This window comes from Amblyomma mixtum, chromosome 4 (assembly GCF_055824585.1).
Source record: "Amblyomma mixtum isolate Tamu chromosome 4, ASM5582458v1, whole genome shotgun sequence".
Classification (NCBI taxonomy): Eukaryota; Metazoa; Arthropoda; class Arachnida; order Ixodida; family Ixodidae; genus Amblyomma; species Amblyomma mixtum.
The window spans coordinates 29184200-29202067 of record NC_143015.1 but is presented as its reverse complement, the minus strand read 5'-3'; positions in this window follow the sequence as shown (position 1 = coordinate 29202067).

Below are 17868 nucleotides of genomic sequence, written 5' to 3'. Positions count from 1 at the left end.
AGACACAGGTGGGCAGCCAAAAATTGCAAAAGAAAAAGAACAGTTACCTGATAGTGGAATCTAGAATATCGAAATCGGAGGCAAAAAGAGATAAAGATGGAGTGCTGACACACCTACAGCCAATTTTTTTTTTTTATGCAGAAAGCCTCCAGACTAACACTTGCAGTTTTATCTGTGCTCTTGCCAAGAATCTTTGTCCCATTTAACCGAGCCTCGCAACCGTTGCAGCTCATTACGTGCGCAATCAAATGTGCGTACTTATCTTTCATATCTGATAAATTTCGGCCATGGTCCCCCAAACGCTCGTTGATGCAGCGGCCAGTCTGGCAGACATAATGTTTCCCACACGTTAAGGGGATAGCGTAAACAACTCCTACGGAACACTTGGTAAACGGAGTACCATGCTTCATCTGGCATCCCCACTTTCTTGAGTCGCAGATTCGGGGGCACAATTTTTCCAGCTTGTTAGGAGCCGGAAAGGCGACACTCACGCCATACTTGTTGGCCACTTTCCTCAAGTTTTGCGAGGTTTTGTGAACGTACGGCACAACTAGCGGCTTTTGTGTCGTGTGACGGTCCTCTCCTGTATTTCTTCGTGTTCTGTGCTTAAGTTTGTGAAGGAGGGTCTTGCAAACAGTAACCAACACAGAGCAGGGGAACCCAGCCGCCGGAAGTCGGCTCATCTGATTCTGAAAGCTGTCTTGCAGCTGGTGCGGGCACGATTTCTTGAGAGTAGACACCAGGCAATGGGACGCTATTGGTCTTTTTACAATCTTGGAGTGCATGGAATCGTAAGGCAAAAGATCTTTTTTTTTTGCAATTGGGTAATAACCCCAGCAAACGTGTCTTTCAAGGAATGTTAGTTTCAAGTCTAAAAACTGTAAAACATTAGTGTCGGGTAGTTCATGGGTAAAAGTGAGCCCAAGTCCATGTTTGTCAAAAGCATTTAAAACTTCGCCTACTGTAGAGTGGTAGGCGAAGGACGTCTGCTTTTTTAAAAGCACTAAAAAATCGTCCACATACCTAAAACCTTTAACGCCCCCCCCCCCCCCCCCCTAAAATGTTTATCTAATGATCGGTCACCCTTTGTCAAGAAAATGTCGCAACGGACAAGCGCTACGCAGGGCCCTATGCACACACCTTTGCGCTAAAAAGGCAGGTTGTCAAATAGTATAAAAGTAGAACTTAGGTAAAACTGCAATAAAGCGATAAAATTACCAACCGACAGTCCTGAAGAATTCTGGAAGAATTCTGGAATTCTGGCAAGTGCACCACACTGGTTCACGTCAAGAGACAACACTGCGAGTTCAAGGTTAGAATAATGGCTTGTGTTCGTTCGCACAGTGTGTTGCAAGAAGCACTCTGCAGAATGCGCTGCTTTTGTACTCTCAAAGTTCAGTCACTTTAAAGCTCCTCATTTTGCTGACGTCAACCGTTGCCGCCTTTTCGGTGGGAACAAAGCTTACTACAAAAAAAATGAAGATAACGCGGGTTGGAAGGAAGCAGTCTGACCGCTTTGCGCGCTATTTAGCGTGTGCACTACTGTCTTGGCCGTAGTCTGCTACACGAATAGACGGTACACGTGGGCTCTCTCAGCGCTGGAGCTTTCTGCATTACAAGCAGCTGGCAAACACTGCGTACTAACACCGGCGGCCGGCCACCATTGTTCATTTATGCTTTCCCCAGGCAGAGAGAGCATAGCGGAGGCGTTTGTACATGGCACTCTTGTGCGGTCGATGACAAATTTGCAGGGAGTGCGTCTTTGCCTGGTGCCCTTCTTCCTTACTTCATTCCTCTCTCGTCTTTTCCTTTTACTCCTCCTCTCTCCTTTTATCCAGTACATGGTAGCCAAATAGAAAACCTAATCGGTTTACCTGCCTGTCTTCCTTTCTTTATCTCCCTCTCAAGAAGCTACTACTTAGAAACGGTACCCGGTACGGTACCCGGAAAAAAATCTGAGCGATTAAAAAAAGTGCACTTTTTCAGAGATTATGAAACCAACGTTGTAGAAGCCGCGGCGGAATACAGAAATTCGTTCAGAACCTATCTTCATCTTCGTCAGCCAGGCAGTGACTAAACCAGCGCACATGGTTAGTATGAGGCAGTGATTATTTTATTATGCACCGATTACAGAGGTGTCTAGACATTGATTCGTCAGACTCGAGTTGTTGCTGGATGGTTTTAGGATTTTTAATTTTCAGAATTCCATCACCTATCGGTACAAGCGCCACCGGAGTTTCATCGGCACCAATCTCTCAAAATGAAGCCAAAGGCAAGCTTTCGACCGACAGGATGGCGAACCAAGCCGCCGAGCAAAGTTTACACAGGACATAAGCGCAAATAATGATTTAAGCTTAGACCTCTAAAGCTAGTAGAAGGGTAATAGGGTGCCTGTTAGAAAATGAAGGTTATTTTGAAAGCTATGTATCTTCATGATGTAAACAGCGCGAACTGAATCAACTGAATTGCGTCAGCAAAGCATCTGTTTTCCTTTGCGATAGGGAGATGAATTTTCTCGGGAGCACCTGACGAATGTTGCGTTTCATGGTTTTTAATTTTCTTTGTGCTGTTTCTTCCCTTTGATTGTTTCTTCATATAAGAAGGTTTCAGTGGATAAACCTTTCAGTTGCGAGTCAGCGCTCGTCCTGTGTCCCTTCTTTTTCTTGTCCCTTGTAGTTCGCGCTGTTTATATCATGAATATCTACCAACTCGCCCAACTCAACGTTTTGCTATGTATGTTGTGTACCGCGTGGGACTAAAGCTCCTAGCAAGAAATTGTCGTGCGTTAAACTCATCGCATGCGTTATACTAAGCACTGTTGACAGTTTTTATTAGTTTTTTACTTTTCGTTCTTTCCACATACACGGGCGGGTTCGCTGCAGATGGTGCAGCACAACAATGCCGGCCTGTCAGAAACAAAATGCTAGTTCATCCTTCCGCCAGGTACGCGCATGGCTTGCTTCGAGCTCTCCAAAGCTTACGGGTCTCAAGATGCGGTGCCACTTCAACACGTCGGATGTGATGGGCACATGGGATGCGGTGCCACTTCAACACGTCGGATGTGATGGGCACATGGGACGACATTTTTTTATCTCATCAGCTGCTCAAGCGCTTACTCGCCGCGCATAATCGGTCCCTATAGGAGACTACAGGCAAGCAAAATGCCACTTTTCACGAATTTCACGAACAGCCGACAGTATAATTGGACAGTGCATACAGTTACTTCGACATTTCACGTTCTACAAATGGCCTGGTGTGATCCTGGAACTGTCTCCAGATCTATTTTTCGGATTGCACAATTTTTCTTCCAAACTCTTTAAATTTTGCTCATGAAGAGGCGGTGAAGTCTAGGCGTCTTGTTTGTTGACAGCAATTTATTTAATGATTCACTCTACACCTAGGGCTATTGCGCTGAGAAATTATTGCAGGGCGAAACACCCAGCTCGTTAAGTCTTGGACAATTTGTAGTATCCTCTGTGTATAACGGTTCTGTTGTCTCCTGGTATCTTAATTTTAAACGGGTAATTTTTTTGTATGAGGTCTGCTTTTGTTTACTGGGGCTTACTTCCCAAAGCGACTCAGGCTATGAGCGAAGCCGTAGTTAAGGGCTGCAGAAATTTCGACCACCTGGAGTTATTTAACGAACACTGACATCGCACAGTACACGTGCCTCTAGAATTTCGCCTCCATCGAGATTCGGCTGCCGCCCAGGAGTCGAACCCCCGTCTTTCGGGTCAGCAACCGAACATATTACCACTGAGCCACCGCGGCCACTTTTCCTGGAATTCATTTTGGGCATTTCTTGCACCCTACCTAAACTTCTCTCCACCGATATATAAATGTTCCTTGGTTTGCAGTTCTGGAAAGTGTGGCTTGCCCTGGCAGTTCATTAAGCCCAGAAATATCTCAAACATTTTTCCTTTCTCCTATACTGGGGGCTGTAAGGTGTTACAGTGGGTAGGAAAGTGTCTTGAGAGTGCACAATCACCGCCTACATCCAGAGCACTGAACATGCAACCTCAAGTTGCACCGCAAGTTGCTTCGGACGTCATTCAGCGAGAAAGTTTATGGGAGTGCCAGCGCCCTTTTATGCATGCAGTGGCATTACTAATTGCAGAAACAAAATTTCATTACGTTAATGAGCAGACATATTAGAGAGATGAGGTGCTCTTTCAAATAAATCTTAATGAAGTCAACTCTTCTTGAAAATAAGCAAGCCCAGGGTGCAAGCTTTACGGTGTTGTTGATTTTAATGGCACAATAATTTGATAACAATGTCTGCAGGCTGGTCTGCAGAAAGGTGAACCAAATAAAAACTCATGACCCCGGTTTGATACGCTCTCACGAGCTTAGCATTTCGCGTACAATTTTCAACCAAAGTGTAACGGTGGCATTGGTTGACCGTTCCTATCTGCAACTGTGGGAATATTAATACGACCATTTTTTTTTTCCTTTTTTATTTTAGAAACAATCCTCGCAAGTACTTACGCTCATAAGTTTGTCGACGGAAGGAAGTGCTCCTGAAGACACTATTTGGGGCCGCTCTTAAAAGACGTCTCTGAGACGGAAGACCGGGCCCTGCAATTCATCTTTTACGTAGCAATCCAGAAGAGGACATGGACACAGAAAAGAACAGGACGACACCGGCGTGGTCATCGTGTTCGTTTTGTGTCTATGTCCTTTTCGGTGCTGCTCCGTAAAAGATTCCTTCTCTGTCCATGCGTACTTGTTACGGTGTTTGACAGATTCAGTATTTCTACAATTCTACTGCTTTCCACTGCTGCGTAGGCGATCTACTGTTTCGTCCTTCAGCTAGTTTCTGATTATATTTTTGTTCACGTGAACAGCAGAATGCTATTTAGACCAGAGCATTACGCTGTTTGAAACGCAGTTCCTTTCTGACAGCGAACAGTGGAGGCCCGTTCCGTTGTTTTCCCTCTTTCTGCCAGCGAACCTCAGACAGTAGGTTAATTACCAGCCCGTCAGCGGCAAGAAAGAGTCTGAGTAATGATCTGATCCTAGCCATTCTTTTCCAAATGGAGGTATCTACCGCCCTGCCCACTTCCTTTCACTGCTTGGTTCGATCCGTGAAAGCAGCAAAAAATGCAAACTTTTTCGCTGCTGTGTAGACATAAACGCAGGGCTACTGTATTTTTTTTTCCCGGAACATCTCTTACGCAGCAAGCCACTAATCTTAGACTTCACATTAAAACCTACATACCTGCCTACCAAGAAGTACGTTCAATATAGCGCTAAGGGAATTCAGAAAAAAAAAATATGAACCACGAAGCACGCAATAGTCTTAGAAAGAGGTCCAATGAAGGTGAACTGAAGTGAAGACGTTGTATGCTTATTTTCTCATTCCCTGAGTGCACCTCCGGGCTGCTGCAGTGCGCACCGCAGTTGCAGATAGATTACGCCGTACTTTTGAGGTGCAAGGTAGACAATATTAATTTATATTTGAATCTTGAGAAGTCGAAACTTGGGTTATTTCGAATGAATTGACTGCTTCGCAAGCCTTCATTTAGGTTGATCGGAGTTAGCCTTGAAGATCAACGTAAGCAATGAAGTGAAGGGAACATCGTCCTGGTGTGCCGTTTGTTCCGCAGGCGTAAAACCTTTATTCAGGAAATAAATTGGGTTGATGAGCTCTTAAGAGGGATATAAATGATAATCTAAGGCAATTTAGGGACGATGACTCCTATCCTTGGTTCGTTATCTTTGCATTTGTGACCGACTCAATATTTCTAAATAGAAAAGAGTCCTTCGGCAGTTCCTGGCCGGCGGCTAAGCAGAACCATGTTAAGGAGGGAATAAAAATTAACTAAGGGCAATATTTTGAGACCAATGCACCATCATTTTTATGCAGCACATTAGGGATGCTGCTTTCTGCAGGAATATTTGTTCAATCATCAGAGATCAAAGGCGACGTAACTGAGCAATATATGGTGCTTGTGCGTTGATTTGAAAACGTAATATTATGACTCCTCTTTGTTCTGAAAATTTTGTGGCTGCGGTAACAGTTCTAGACATTCACACGGCGGCACTCAGAGACACACAAACAAGAATTGTGTTCGCAAGCATCCCTAATAATGACTAATGATCACAGAACACTTAGCGTCAGTCCTTATGAGTGGCCTCAGTTTCAAGACTAACCGCAAAAAAAGCAAAAAGGGATATGAATATATCAGTACTACTTGGTACATTTACAGTCTTTCTCAGGAAAAAAATAATGAACGCCGACTTTCTCAAACTGTGCATACCAAAATTCGCGACCAGTCGAACGTAAAGTTTTTGTGTAGTAGCTCATATTATCTGTTTCTTGAAAGATATACTGTGCCGAAGGAAGCTATTTGAAATAATTTATTTCTTGTTTAGTTACTTCTGCACTTGGAAACTAAACTAGATGTACGTCAATAAGACACGTGTTTACAGGTCGTTCTTTCACTTGTTCAGTTAGTAGCTTCGGTACACACGAAATTGAAACTTTGTGACAGTGAAATTCATAGCGATCATTTCCATTCGTTCAGCCGTGATGATTCTTCTGATCCCTAGCCAACTTTGCGATAACTGTCTACCAGTTGCTGCAGCCTGTTGCTTAAGGAGTAAAAATGCCGTCTGCTGTGTCCGAGCTTGTGGGCGCCCGGAACATATTCTTCCAGCAGTGTTCCCAATCCTTGCGGGCCGCAAGCAAAGCTGCTGAAGAGGCAGACAGGAATCCCTATACTGCGTTTTTTGTTTATGAACAACTTGCTGTTTATTAGTCCGAGAGCCCTCATACGCTCGCCAACACTCACCAAGAACCTTGTCACCTGCGTACTCTTGAAAATAAAAATTAATCGAATAAATATCCATGACTGGGAGTCGACCCCAGCAGAAATCAGCTTCGCAGGCCGCTGCGCTAGAGTAAAAGGCTATCGCCGGCAGACGGTCACGCCTCACGTTAAACTGCAACACACACTCGCGCTGTGCATTCCACATCGTCCTCTTTCCTCTTATCATCGTCCACTTTCAGCTTAACCTTATGAGAGCTTAACCTGAGTCTAATATCGTCGCCAGACGTGCCGACCATCCTGCAAAGCAAAACAACGAGCCTACTAGGCTAAACGCGTGCTTTTACACGGCTACTCGGTTTAACGTCGTTAAAACACTACAAATTTTTTTTTCACTTCCCACCCAACTAGTATTCTTTAGTGTTGGCGTCTAAAGGAAGCCACCATCTTTGACTTGCCCTGACCATGCTATTCCCCCCTGCCATCAATGCTTTAAAAAGGGTTCATTGGTCTTTCATTATTATAGTAGCGCGCTTAACTTCAGAACAGAAACAAACAAACGAAACAACTCGAGACACCGAGCGCCCGCTGTCATGCTTATGCCCCACGACGGAGCTTTCCATATCCAGATTAGTACTGTGTGCGACGAAATTCGATTTTTTATAATCTCTTGAGAGCTGAGTGCGACTTAGCTATTCTCTGAAGCAATGGGCCATTTCTTCAAAACGAAACAAACGGTTTAAACTGCGAATAAGACAACACTCGGAACTAAACTGTTTGCTTCCTGTAAGAGCGACCTGGAGTCCGTGAAGCGCGACGACTACATGATCGAACCTAAGACCGTGAGTGGAAGATAAGCTGAGAATGCACGCTGGCCTATAGACGCCCTAACGGGCTTGAGAGGCACCAAGCCGAGCAGTCGCCTCTGAAACCTCAAAATAGGCCTGCCGCTCCAGACATCTCGTCAGCCGTGATACCAATCAGCATTCGGTTATTGATACACTAAGCCGATAAGCTTTCACCACATATTTTGTGACGCAAAAGCGTTACTAGTCCCATTACGAGAAAAGCGGGTGACGAACGCACACACGTGTGAGTGTGGGTGTTTCTGTCTGTCTGTCTGTCTGTCTGTCTGTCTGTCTGTTTGTGTGCGTGTTGGTGTGCGCGTGCACGTGTGCGTGTGTGCGTGTGTTTGCGCGCGCGCGTGGGTGTGGATGAACCGAGGTACAGGTTGGATTCTCACACTTAAGTAGTGTTTCTGGCGTAAGTGTAGCTGTTTTTGCAAAATTGTATTTGTAAATCGGTTTTTGAGGACCAGAAATGGCGCAGTATCTGTCTTACATATTTCGGTGTAGACCTGAATCGCGCCGTGAGGGAAGGGAGGAAGGTATGAGTGAAAGAAGAAAGAGAGAAAGAGCTGCAGTAGTGGTGGTCTTTGGAATCATTTCGACCGCGTGGGGATCATTAACGTGCAGTGGCATCGCACAGCACACGGGCACCTTTCGAGTTTCGCCTCCATCGAAACGCGGCCGCCACAGTCGGGTTCGAACCCGGGTACTCCGGCTCGGTAGCCGAGCGCCTTAACCACAGAGCCAACGCGGCGGGTTAAGTGTTTTTCCTGAAAGCGTGTTTCTGCCCAATTTTTTTTTTTTGCTTTCTGTTCCGTTCCTCTACCCGGTTTCTTTGAGGGCGTGTCGCGGACGCTGTTGTAAGAGTTCTTAATATCTTTGCGGAGCCTGTGATCATTTTATGTTACATTGCGTGCATGTACGAGGAGTGCATTTTATCTCAGGGTGTGTGTATGTTACGGACGGGGGAACCCTACGTGTGGTGAACGTCCCCGAAGAAAAACGTTTTGATTTAATTGGCAGCGGATGCGCACTTCATCGTTTAGCGCAAGTGCGAGAAATATATTACTGTTCCGCAGATTTATCGAACGAAACAATAAATGAATACAAATGTTTTACAAACAACAAGTACCTTGATGTTAGATTCTTTATTATGGCATTACATCAGCGCCCCCGATAATTTCATATTACGCTAATTCGGACATTTTCTCGATCCCGGCGGATACGTTAGCCATAGGGTTTTACTGTATTCTGCGTAAAGCGAGAATAATATTCGGTTAGAAGAAATATGAAGGGGACAGTTTAGTTACAAACTACATTGGTAAAGTGCACTACTGCAGCTCAGTTTCTTACACGAGAGAAAAAAAAACGTTTCCATCGCTTGACAACAGTGTAGGCCAAATGATCAGCGCTACCTAGTTCGCCAAATGCCAGAGTAATAGCCGCATGCATTATTGCCGCTGCCACTCAACTCCTCTGTTCCTGAACTGGTATTGAACAAACACAAATCTACGTAGTAGCCTAGGAATGACTGGGAGACTTCGTAGCTGACGGACGGTACTATCCACAGCCGACTGCGCTGTAGTCTCGGATCCTGATTGACTTGCATAGGTCACCCTTCGGCGAAGGAAGATGGGCAGGGTAGATCGGCCGTGCTCCGAGCCGAGATCTTAGTGCATGTTGTACAAATGTCTATCTTAGCGGTCCTGACTGTGCCACATGGTTGGTACGAAGACGATGACGCGAATACAGCAAAACTAGACTGATACAGGTGGTGCTATCTGTTTCAACTTCATTGTATTTCGGAAAATGAGAGAACATCATATCAGCTAATATTTATCTTTTTTCTAATGCCAAGAATGCGGCCAGCTGCTTTTTGGGGCTGGCTTTACCTGAGAAATCAGACAAGTACTAGACAGCAGAATGTTTTGGCTATTTTTTTATAGAGTTTAATGCATTTGTGACAGCGATGTGTGCACTGCCCCCTAGGCATCAGCGAGTGGAGATTGAAGAAATCACACATCTTCTAAGGTACCGATGAAACCGAAGAACAAGAAGTGGAGAAATGAAGCGCCTAAGTGTGTTTCCTTCTTGCTGATTCCAAATGTTCGCAAGTAAATAATTATCGAAACTCTTCCTAGCTAGGATGTCGTACTACAGGATGCATATTGCGGGAAAAATATTATCATGGAAATGAAAACCACAGAATAAATGAGCTGGCCCGACAGCGAACTGTCCTGTTTAAAATTTCTCATCTCAATTGGAAAGTGTTGCCCTTCTTATTGCCTGTAGACACGATTTTGTACAGACATACCTTTAAGAGCTGATGAAAAAGAAACATATTAAAATAAAAACAAAAGAAATCCACCAGAACCTCGAGAGTTTATGGAGCGTATGAAAAAGCGCTTTCAGAATTATGTGTGAAAAGAAGAGACAAGTTCTCATCCTTTCTATTCGGCCTTAGAAGGCACCCGCTAGAAATCTCTAATTCTTCATTTCTCATAATTTTTCTACCTTGTCTCTATCCGTTTTCTCTCACCACTTTTTCGAAGCTTCTCTGCCAGGCAACGAATGTCTTCGTGAGCAATTTTACCTTGAAGAGATAAAGCACAGACACCAAGAACGCTGAACATTGAGGTTGTGTTGCCATGAACAAATCTTCCTAAAGGGGGCCTAGAGCACGCTCTGTTGACAGATACGAGCAGCTGGTGTTTCTGCTTCCAGAAGATACTCTCTGAAATTCTCGTTTTTAGAGTTTTACTGGGACCTCGATTGTACGGCCTTAGTGAAAAGAACTTCTGCAAACATTGAAAGAAAGTGATTCCTGCTTCTCAAAAATGCTCCACGAAAAATGTCCTCTCCACGAAGCGCAAGTTACCACTCTTGCTGCACAAACGATGTGTTCAGAACATCCGCTACATTTTGTAAAAATTGCTTGGTGTTCCTGTAGGACAAAAAAGTATTTCCTCTATGATATTTACAATCCAAAAGGAATGATTAATACAGTCACCTAGAAGAGTGGAGCGGAACTCATTGTGTTCATTACGCTACCCTGCGTAATCTGCTGCACCCAGCCAGTAACAAATCGGTTGGAGCAGGTTGGCATAGCGATTGTCGAAGCTCAAAATGATGCTGAAGGCTCCCAATTAAAACAGCATCCTACACACGGCGCCTAGCGCAGCTGTACGACTGTATCGAACATCATACAAAAGTTGCGCGTGACGGCAATAATTTCAAAAAGATGCGTGACAAATTTGTATCGTTATTCCCTGCCAGCGCATGAGCAAATAATTTAGTACGTGGAGGAAAACGACCAACTAGAGCGTCAATATACGAAATGTTCTTAGAGTGCAAAACGTTTCAATGCAAAATGAACGTTTGGAGGCAAGTTTGCAGAGGTCGCCATGCATTTTCCATACAAGAGCGGAGTCAAAGTGCAACTGAAGCATTTGTCTAGCTAACTATCCTTCCGCCGACTATCTTCTTCAAGCATTAATGCTCATAAGGACCTCCTCAGACCTTTGCTCTCTACGGGCTAGTATTTGCCTTTTTGTAAAACTGTACGAAAAAAAAGTGCCAGTGTTGCATATTATCAAAGTAGTGGCGACAAAACTCAGAACCTCAATTCTGGCCGAAGCCCACTGAGGGGTGTAAAGTGACCAACTGTAAGACTGCAAATGGTAACTGCTCTCCTCGAAAATGTGCAAAAGCGCCGTTTTATTACCCAGAAATGCTCTCTACACCGTTTCTGGCGTACAGCGCTCGTCACGTCGTCTCCTCCTAATGTTTACTACTGTTATTACCTTCCGGAAATCCTGCTCATTCAACATCGTCGACGGTTATCTTTTTTTGTCAAGATATCCTTTTTTGCGACTCAGCTAGACGGTTGTTTTTGAAATTTATCCTTATAAATATTAAGAGGGTTTCAAATTGGGCTAGTTGGTAGTTAACATGGTCAAACATAATTGCGCTTTTGAAAAGACGGGACAAAACAGGGACGACACAAACTCTCGTGCGCAAACTGTCAGCTGAAGTTTTATCGCGATGAACACACATATATAAGCTGTCCCTGTTTTGTCCCGTCTTTTCAAAAGCGCAATTTTGTTTGACCTTATAAATATGTTGCGGTAAATGCAAGCCGTAAACGTCTGCGCTTCATAAAAAGCAGCTGTCCTTTACCATAGCATGTTTTTTTTTTTTGCGAAAGGTGCAACAGGGCACTGATCGAAATTGCACTGATGTCCTGCGCTGCTGTTAAATGCATGCTGCGGCGTCGGTCATTTCAAACCATAAATTAGACGTCAGTCAGCAAGGCGTTTAAATCAAAACGTTAAACCAATGTAGCTATAGTAGAGCCAGGACGAGGGGAGCAGTTTTTATTACGGATATTTTATTTTTATCTCCCTCGCGCGTACAAATAAGTTAGAGCTGTTAAAATGTGAATGCAGGTGTAGGCCATGCCCTATAAAATCCACAGTGGTCTCAGTGCCAGAGAAATGCGTCAAGAAACTCATTTCGAAGACCAAATTTTTTCACCACTCCAGTTCGCCAGCTTGGGCTAGTGAGACGCCGGATGGGAGCAATGGGAGATCGGTCACATTACTCATGCATATTTTACAACGTACCGTATAGGAACCTAAGTCTGCGGTTTATACGAAGCTTGGCTCAGGTCGTTTCGTTCCTCCATATTTTCTTCGATTTGTTACTACTAGGCCACGGCGTTGCGGTTTGGTGCGGTACTTACGTGTTCATGCGAAAAGTAGCTATTTTGGTTTTCCTACTTTTTCAGGAACTTTATAGTCGCAGAAAATTTGTACCGCTTTCAAGTATGATCCCAAGAAGTAAGCTGATGTTTTGATTCAATACATTGCTTATCTATAACGTTTCATTGCATATCCCCTGGCTAATCCTTAAGATCAAGATATTCGAGGCTTTATCTTGTTACTTGGGTGTTTTTTTTTTGTGAAGGCTAGGAAGTCTTTTTCAGTTTCTTTTCATATTTTTTTCTTTAAAAAAAGCTGCTTTCAGTAAAATAGGCGTGTGTCGGTTAAAGCGCGAAGCACGAAAAAAAAATACAAAATACTGGGTACGCTGGAAGCAGCCTTCCTCCCTCCTTTATTTTGCCGTCTATTCCACATGTGTGATCCAAATAACGTATAGTACCTTGTACGGCATTTAATGGTTATGGTTTTCTTTTTTTACGCAGCTCCCACGCAATTCCTTTCTCCCGTGCTGCTGTGTTTGTTTGTTTTTCTTATTTTTCACAACTCCCGACTTCCCCCTTCACATGACCTTCGTGCCTAGAAAACAGATTTTTTAAACTTCACGTTTGCTACTTTGCCATCCTTTCCACTGTACGCTTCACCCTCCTCATCTGTCCTTCCTCCAGGAGTTAGGGGACTTTTAGTCCCTGGGGACTTCTAGACCAACTAGCCCAAGAACTAACTCTCCCTGCCAGTGATTACCGCTCGTGAACAGAAAAAGGCAAGTCACCTTGTTGAAACGAAGGCCACCGAACTGAGCCTCCCGTCCCGTCCCTTCTTCAGTTGGTCTTGTGTTGCCAACCGTGGGTCTACTTAAATGATGACAGAGACGCCTGGAGGGGTCGAGTAGAACATTTCACTCTCTCTTTATACACAGCGGTATGCGGTGGCCACGACTCCACCAGGAGTCTAGTACAAGCTGTGAGCGCGGAGCTAAGACGATTACATCCACACCGAAAGAATCGGAATGGCCTAACTGTCACTCAATTCAAGAAAAAATGAAAGCGCAGATACATGAGAATTGTTTGGAGGAGCCGCCACCACTCCCGTTAGATCGAAAGTGCGGTTTCGGTTACCTTTTTTTTGTTTGGTTTCTGTTTCAGCTTGTCAGGCGTTACCTTCATCAACTCCATATGACGCTGCGTGCTGAACTTGGGGAAAGTAGCAGGTTTCCCAACGAACCTGCTGACCTATTAATGTCCGAGGTTTCATGTGCGATATAACTAAGAAATATTTTTATTTACCTGCACACATGTGTATCTATTCCTAACATTATTTAGGTGACGGCATCTTCCTGCAGAAGTTTCAGAATTAGGTGAAATGGATAGGCGCCAGAGATGGCCTGGACGAATACGCAGAGGAAGAGGTCACCCTCAAGTCAAATAAGCTACAAATTACAAATTAGTACTGCTGTATTGGCTTATGGGAGAGTTTGGAATCTAGGTATTATTTATTCTGTGCGCAGGAGCCTTTAAGAGCAGTGTTAGTGGTTTCATTCACACAGAAGTTATTAGATTTCTCTAGTTTTAACTGTCGAGGAATGCTATTGTTCTTAAGAAATGGCACCTGTATTTCTCACTGCTGTAATTTGGAGACAAGAGTGACAAAATGCCGTAATTTCATTACTTTTATTCACGCTTTTGTTGCTTGGGCTTTACAGTCTTAAAGATGGCGAAATTTTGTAGACCCACAACTTAAATCAGTTGATTGACGTTTGAGGGGCCGGATAAGACGGCTGCATCAAATATTATTGCGAAGGCATTAGATGGATCATTGTCACGAAAAGCAGGCGTTACCTAAAAAGTGACAGAGTTACGAAATCCATGATTAGTCAGATTAGTGGGACCTCATCAAAGGCGAGAAAATACGCAATGTAAAGCAATAAAAGTCATCCTACCTACAAATGTATCAGCTACAAAGAAATACAGTAGAGTTAGAAACACTTGGAATAGATTTGATTAGAAGTGGAATAAAGCTCGACTTAAATATCAATAAAATTGTTATAGATTGGACAAAATATTTCTGAGCTTTTGCATTGCTCGCACGTAAGTTCCTTAAATTTTAGCTTAATTTTAATTTAAATTATATTTTTCCAACGACACATTTTTCGGAAATCTCTTTTGTGCTGCAAAACGAATACCTCAAAGCTGCGTACGAGAAAGATTGTGATTATCGCTATTATTGTGGAGCTATGTGGCGCATATCAGCAGCTAACGCAGAGACCCTAGCGAGGGAGGCACACTAAAGGCGCGCACACTTTTGCCGCGGTTTCCTCTTCCGAAGTGTATGGAAACGTATGGAAGTGCATGTGTATGGATCAGAGAGCAAATAAGTCATGCAATGACTTTTTTTTAGGGACCTTTCGCAGTGAGAATCTTCGCGTGTCTCCGGTTGGTTAAATTATTTTTGTAACTTGACGTAATTATTGCGTTCGAAGCAATAAAATATATATCGTTCCTTGCTCGAGGCAACATCTAGAAACGCTGGTTTAGTTTCACTAATGAACAAAAACCAATGTCTGCAGTGCTCCTTTTTAGATGGATCACTGGTATATCACCTAAAAAAACAGTCAAGTTTTCGGCTTCGAAGCGCGCGAAAAAGATTCATTTTTACTGTAAAATAGTCGAATTTATTGCGGGCTTTTTTGCATTAGATATTTTGAAATATTACTCTTGAAAACAGCATTTCTGCTATGGGAGCCAGTGCAGCCGGATCACACTACAAAAAAAAAACCAGCTGGCAGCGTTCTCACCACCATCTGTCAGTGTGCTCTAGTAAGGTCTCACATACATTTATTTTTCCTCTCAAGCATCCACAAAACACGAATTTTATACATTCTTTTTAAGAACTACCCATATATCTTTTTAAAATCCACACCTGTCACAAATTTCATATATACAATACCCAATGACACAGAACAAAAGCAGTCAGTTAATACATCGTTCTTTAACGGTCACATTTGATAAATATGCATGTTAACCATGCATAAAACTCTCATTTACATTAAGAAAATCAGCTAGCATAAATCAGCAATAGTATTATAAACAGAGAAGTCATAAAGTATCATTGTTATCTTAAATGTAGAGTGCTCAACGAGAAATTGTTGTCAATAAAGTGCTTAATTTTTTCTCAGGACAGGCAGCGTACAAAGTTATTTATTGCACATTCTTGATAACCCACTTATCTCATCGTTTGTTGGCTTATCGAGCTTATACATTTGTTGGACCTGCTGAACGCTGTCCGAAATAGAATATCTAATACTACGGTTTGTCCCCGTGGCCTCTACAAATTCAAGGTGGGACAAATGGTTCGGTTATCTGCAGTTTTTTTTTTGTTCACATTTAATATCTGAAAACCGGCGGAAATGAATGCCTCTGCGTGAGATTATATAGGAACCTCTGGTGCACACTGTATACATCATAGTTATTTTACTTATGTTTCTTTAACCCGCTTCTATTTGCCCGCTGCACGTTCTTCCAACACTGAATTGTTGTCAAGAACGAAACTTTTCGAGGCATTTACTGCCACGCTGCAGTTGTTCAAACTTGAAGTCAGTTTAATTTTAAGCCCAGGGATGCAGTGCTTAGTAAACTTAGTTCTCGAAAAAGGATAGACAAATGAGCTCACGGGCACCTCCATCAGAGGGAAGCCGTGCAGAATGGAGGGCACAGCTTAGTCACACATGACGTGATGCCGTGAGGCAGCCAGCGACTCGGAAGCTTACAAATTTTATGGCGCCTTCATGCCGCAAGGCGAGGTTGCCGCGGCGACAGCTGGCCAGGTTATTACAAGCGAGGTTTCTGAAACACCTGCTTACCAAGCGCCAGCGTGGAACTAACCCGTTCGTGATTTCTTTTCTACTTTCCCAAACCCTCGTTCAATCCACTCCCAGACCAATTTAATAACTTCTCCAATCAGAATGGGGATTCCTGCACTACAGTAACTCGTTTATACGGAACGAAAAATTTTGTTTCAAGCTTATAGCTACCACCGTCAGCACAGAAACTGAGTTTCTTTAACTATTCTAAAGGTGATGCCCTTTATTCTTATTGTAATACTTGATAGACATATTAAGGAGAGGGAGCAAATGGCCAGAAAGTAAGTAGACTTGTGTACAGTCATTCATTGGATTGCGATGGAACTGCAAGACAAAAAGAAAAAGATACCTGCCCATGTTTTGTGATTGCAACTCAGTTTGTCTGCACATTGCCGTATTGTGAAGCCTGCCACGGACTTTGTTTTTCTCGTTTGAAATCAATTTCTAGATATTGCCTCACACGCGTGGAGCGCGTACGAGCGTTTTAAGGAAATGCAATAACTGTTCAAAACACAGTCTGGCACGCAAAACCTAATAAATGCAAGAATCGCTTGCCGCTGTGGATGTCTGCTGATGTTAAAAGAACCCTGGTTTGAATATTTCCTCGCTGCAAAGATGAAAGGCGCAGATGTGAGCGGGATAGATCTGGCGTATCATTTAAGAAAACGAGGAATCCGATGGAACCTGCAACGTCGCCTGCTCAGCACAACCGGTGCTCTTAAGTTATCTCAGTTTACGAGAGACGCATAACTCTTCTTATAACAAAAGCATAGTCATAAATCGTCCTGGGCCTTTTAAAACACAGCGTATTTGTTAGCATTCATTCGTGAATCAGCTGATCGCATGTTTAGGAAATCTGATAGCTCGCGAACCTTCAAATGAAAACATAGTGCGCCTCTGGGATAAACCTCAAAGGCTAATAAAGCATAATACATAACACTTTACGGCTGACCATCCAAATGCTTAAAGAGTGGGTACGGTATTATTAATGCAAAGCTTAAAATTGTTGTCACTGAAGGAAGGACAAAAATGGCAACTACGCGAGTAGTTTACAGAACAACGCAAAATGTTGGTATCGGCCTATTCCATAAGATGTTTCGTAATCCACACCTGCGCAGTGAATTAATCTCTCACCCGCAACACCTATCATAGAGATTAAATCATGCCTACAAAGTCGGTGTCCCATTTTGCGGAACTAATGCTTTCTTTCAATCGTTTTTACCTCGAACGGCAGCAGAGTGGAATCACCTTCCCGGATCAACAGCAACCCTAAAAGATTACCAGCTTTTCAAGAACGCCTTAGCTAACATTGTATGATTAGGCACATCTGCAAATTTTTGATAATATCCCCATTTTATTTATTGTATTGTAATGTTTGTTTTTTTTTCCTGTAACCACTCCCCTGTCTAATTCCAATTGCCTTGAGGGTATATGAAATAAATAAACGCTAAGCTGTAAAGCCATACATATAGAGTTGAGTACTATAACTCACATAGCGAAGGTGTGTGAGCTGTCTGAGTGTGATCTCCCTGAGCCTTCTGCCTGCCTTGTTCACTTTGTGTTCAATTTGTTCCCGGGGCCTGGAATGGGAACAGCTTGGCATAACAGTTAATGGAGAATACCTAAGAAATTTGCGATTCGCTGATGACATTGCCTTTCTTAGTCAC